Source organism: Meles meles, chromosome 2, assembly GCF_922984935.1.
Source record: "Meles meles chromosome 2, mMelMel3.1 paternal haplotype, whole genome shotgun sequence".
Classification (NCBI taxonomy): domain Eukaryota; kingdom Metazoa; phylum Chordata; class Mammalia; order Carnivora; family Mustelidae; genus Meles; species Meles meles.
Window position 1 is genome coordinate 140,740,130 of NC_060067.1, and position 4,809 is coordinate 140,744,938.

Sequence of the window (4,809 nt, forward strand, 5' to 3'; positions counted from 1 at the left end):
CATACGCATCGACGTCAGCGCGCACAGGCTACCGGGCCCGGAGCCCTCTGGGAGACGCAAGCGTGGAAGAGCCCAGGAGAGTTGGGATAGGCCTGGAAGGGCTGCGCTGCATGCTGGGACTTGTAGTCTTCACGAAGGAGCGGAAGCGGCATGGGCTCACTGCTCAGTGGGAAATGTACTCAAGGCAATGCAGGGGAGTCCGGGTGACCTCCATACCCGTTGGGACATGAGCATCAGAATTAGAGTTCAGATGAACTACCAATCCAGTTTGCCTGGAACGAATGGGGTTAAAACGCTGGACTTAACGTTTTAAAATCATAACAGTCCCGTCAACCCAGATAAATTGATTATGTTAGTTAAAACCCAGGATATACATTATTCAGAGTTCCATTGTCTGCCTTTCATTCAGGAATTGTTTTTGACTAGAGACTAAATGCTCTGCCTATTGAAGAAGTGACCCCCAAGTATCAGACTCACGCAAAACCTATCCTACGTGTACCTAATCCAAGTTGCAACGGAAATAGATCTCACCCCATCTGAATATTACCATTCATCTCAAAGGGTGTGGCAAAGGCAGATGCCTACCAAGAACACCATATATAGCAGGAACTCAAGAAACGCTGAGTGATTGAATAGTTTTGCAGACCGATGAAACAAGCGTGTCTGCTGCAAACAAAAACAGGTTCCTACAATTCTAAAGAGGACGTGCTGAGTATTGAGAGTTAATAAGCTAAAAGTTGAGCATTTGTTAACAAGGATAGTATTAAAAGGAAGCATTTTTTTTAAGATTTTATTTATTCACTTTGACAGACAGAGAGATCACAAGTAGGCAGAGAGGCAGGCAAAGAGAGAGGTGGGGAAGCAGGCTCCCCGTGGAGTAGAGAGCCTGATGCAGGACTCAATACTAGGACCCTGAGATCATGACTTGAACAGAAGACAGAGACTCAATCCACTGAGCTATCCAGGTGCCCCAAAAGGTAGCATTTCTTGATAGAGTATCATTGCATTAGAGGACTCAAAAAAGTACAAGTTTCATGGGTCTTGCTAATAAAAAATACACAACCTGGGACAACAGGACCAACACACACAAACACTAGCAAATAGTTGGAAACCCTAAAGTGAAAAATGATATTAACACAAGAGCTCAGAAATAAGAGAGGGAGGTCAACGAAACAAATACAGGAGTGCATGGAAAAGCTGGATTGGAGGACTGGATGCAGTTTGAATAAATGGAGAAGAGCAAAGAAAGAGAGAGGGAGGGAGGGAAAAGAAAATGTAAGCAAATTGGCTGTTATTTTTTAAATATTATTTTTATTTTACCTAGATCCAGAGGGGATTTGAAATGGCTGGCAAAGATACACAAGTAAACCTCACGCTCTTTAGGATGGCTCCTATCAACAACAACAAAAAGAAAGACAATAACAAGTATCAATGAGAATATAGAAAAATTGGCACCCTTCTGCACTGTTGGTGGGAATGTAAATTGGTACAGTAGCTTTGCAAAACAGAATGGTGGTTCCTCAAAAAAATTAAAAATAGAATGACTGTATAATACAGTAATTCCATTTCAGGGTATATACTCAAAAGACTAAAGGCAGAAGCAGGATATCAAGTGATATTTGTATACCCAGGTTCATAGCAGCATTATTAACAATAGCTAAAAGGTGAAGCAACCCAAAGGACCTTCAACAAATGGTAGATAAGTAAGATGTGCTACCCACACACAATGCAATATTATTCAGCCTCAATAAGGAAAGAAGTTCTGCAATATGCGATAACATAGATGAAACTTGAGGATATTATGCTAAATGAAATAAGCTACAAAAAATAAATATTGTATAATTTCACTTATATGAGGAAGTTAGAATCATAGAGACAGAAAGCCAAATGGTGATTGCCAGAAGCTGGGGGAGCTGAGTCTGAGAGTTATTATTTAAAGGGTAGAATGTTTTAGTTTTGTAACATGAAAAGTCCCTGAGGGGAATGGTGGTGATGGTTGCACAATACTGCTGTGCTTAATAGTAGTGAGCTGTACAGTTAAAATGGTTAAGATATGTTGTGTGTATTTTACGGCGATTTCAAAAAACCTCAGCAGTACAAATATTAACATTGACAACAAGAACACTGAATGCAATTTAAGATTTCTTAATGGAGTTTATCCCTAAAGTATACAGCAATATTGTCAAAATACTGATTTAAGAGCTCTTTAAACAGTTCTTCTCTGAAGAGTTATACCAAACACCTGATACCAAATTGTTTACAATTTTTAGAAATTGTTTTATTTTTATCATTTTTATATAACTTTTTCTTTTAGTTGTATAAAACATTTACATGGGTCTTAAGTGTAAACCACAAAACAGGTACTTCAGAGAAGTCTAACTTTCATCTTTGTCCCTGTTTCTTTCCTACCCCTATAAACTGATATATTTTTAGAAGATTTTTTTATTCATTTGGGAGAGAGAGAGAGCACACGGCCGGGGTGGGGGGGGGGGGTTGGAGAGGCAGAGGGAGAGGGAGAAGCAGACTCTTAGCTTAGCAGGGAGCCTAATGTGGGGCTCAATCCTAGGACCCTGAGATCATGACTTGAGCCAAAGGTAGATGCTTAACCAACTGAGCCCAACTGAGCCACCAAGGCACCCCTGTAAACTGACATTTTGTTGTTAACTTTTTATGTATCCTCCCATTCTTTATTTTCAAAAATATTAGAAAATGCATATATCTTTCCCATTTCACTCTCTTTCTTAACAAAAGGTTATACACTATAAATATTGTTCCATACCTTGTGTTTTGGGTTTGTTGGGGTTTTTTGCGGAATAATGGTATATCTTGGCAATCATTCCATAGTTGTTTATGAGATCCTCCTAGTTTCTTTTCACAGCTGACTAGTCCACCATTATGGTGATTATGATTGATAGATCTCCCCTAAGGTTCTCCCCCTCCCACCCACTAATCTAGGAACCACTGGGAAAGGAATTTGAAAATGTAATTAAATTCCAATTCGATTAGCCTTTAAATATGTAAATTATCCAGGTGAGCCTAATCTCATCAGGTGAAACCATTAAAAGCACAGCATTTTTTTCCTGCTGATGGCAGAAGAAAATCCAAAACATCTGAAACGTGAGGGAGATTCAGGGCATGAAGGGCCTTGCTGCTGGCCTCAGATAGAAGGCAAATAGCCACACTGTGAACTGCTGGTGGGGAGGGAGAGCATCTAGAGCCTGAGAGCAATCCACAGTTAAGAACCAGTAGAATAGCTGCCCGTGGACGCTGCTGAGTAAGCATCGTTAAAGTCTCCCCTCCCACCGCCGTCATGTCTAAGTCAGAGTTGCCCAAAGAGCCTGAACAGCTGCGGAAGCTCTTCATCGGAGGTCTGAGCTTTGAAGCAACCGATGGGAGTCTGAGGAGCCATTTTGAGCAGTGGTGAACACTTATGGACTGTGTGGTCATGAGAGATCCAAACACCAAGCGCTCCAGAGGCTTTGGGTTTGTCACATATGCCCCTGTGGAGGAGGTGGATGCAGCCATGAATGCAAGGCCACACAAGGTGGATGGAAGAGTTGTGGAACCAAAGAGGGCTGTCTCAAGAGAAGATTCTCAAAGACCTGGTGCCCACTTAACTGTGAAAAAGATTTTTGTTGGTGGCATTAAAGAAGACACCGAAGAACATCATCTAAGAGATTATTTCGAACAGTATGGGAACATCGAAGTGATTGAGATCATGACTGACCGAGGCAGTGGCAAAAAGAGGGGTTTTGCTTTTGTAACATTTGATGACCATGATTCTGTAGACAAGATTGTCATTCAAAAATACCATACTGTGAATGGCCACAACTGTGAAGTAAGGAAAGCGCTCTCTAAGCAAGAGATGGCTAGTGCTTCATCCAGCCAAAGAGGTCGAAGTGGTTCTGGAAACTTTGGTGGTGGTCGTGGAGGTGGTTTTGGTGGGAATGACAACTTTGGTCGCGGAGGAAACTTCAGTGGTCGAGGTGGCTTTGGTGGCAGTCGAGGTGGTGGTGGATAGGGTGGCAGTGGGGATGGCTATAACGGATTTGGTAATGATGGAAGCAACTTTGGAGGTGGCGGAAGCTATAATGATTTTGGCAATTACAACAATCAGTCCTCAAATTTTGGACCCATGAAAGGAGGCAATTTTGGAGGCAGAAGCTCTGGCCCTTATGGTGGTGGAGGCCAATACTTCGCCAAACCACGAAACCAAGGTAGCTATGGTGGTTCCAGCAGCAGCAGTAGCTACGGCAGTGGCAGAAGGTTTTAATTCCTGCCAGGAAACAAAGCTTAGCAGGAGAGGAGAGCCAGAGAAGTGACAGGGAAGCTACAGGTTACAACAGATTTGTGAACTCAGCCAAGCACAGTGGTGGCGGGGCCTAGCTGCTACAAAGAAGACATGTTTTAGACAATACTCATGTGTATGGGCAAAAAAAACTCGAGGACTGTATTTGTGACTAATTGTAAACGGGCAAAAAAAACTCGAGGACTGTATTTGTGACTAATTGTATAACAGGTTATTTTAGATTCTGTTCTGTGGAAAGTATAAAGCATTCCAACAAAGGGTTTTAATGTAGATTTTTTTTTGCACCCATGCTGTTGATTGCTAAATGTAATAGTCTGATCATGATGCTGAATAAATGTGTCTTTAAAAAAAAAAAAAAAGAACCAGTAGAATAAAAGGACCTAAGTCTGTTAGGGCCAATTTAATGTTAAAACCTGTTTAACTATCAGGGCCTGCTTAGCCAGAGCAACTCCATATTGCCTAGGTAGCCATATTGTTGTTTACATCCATGGACTTCATTC

General features: G+C 41.6%; 1 pseudogene; it reads left to right on the top strand.

Moving 5' to 3' along the window:
- Positions 1-3,310: 3,310 nt before the first annotated feature.
- Positions 3,311-4,273, top strand: LOC123937585 (annotated as a pseudogene).
- Positions 4,274-4,809: the final 536 nt, after the last annotated feature.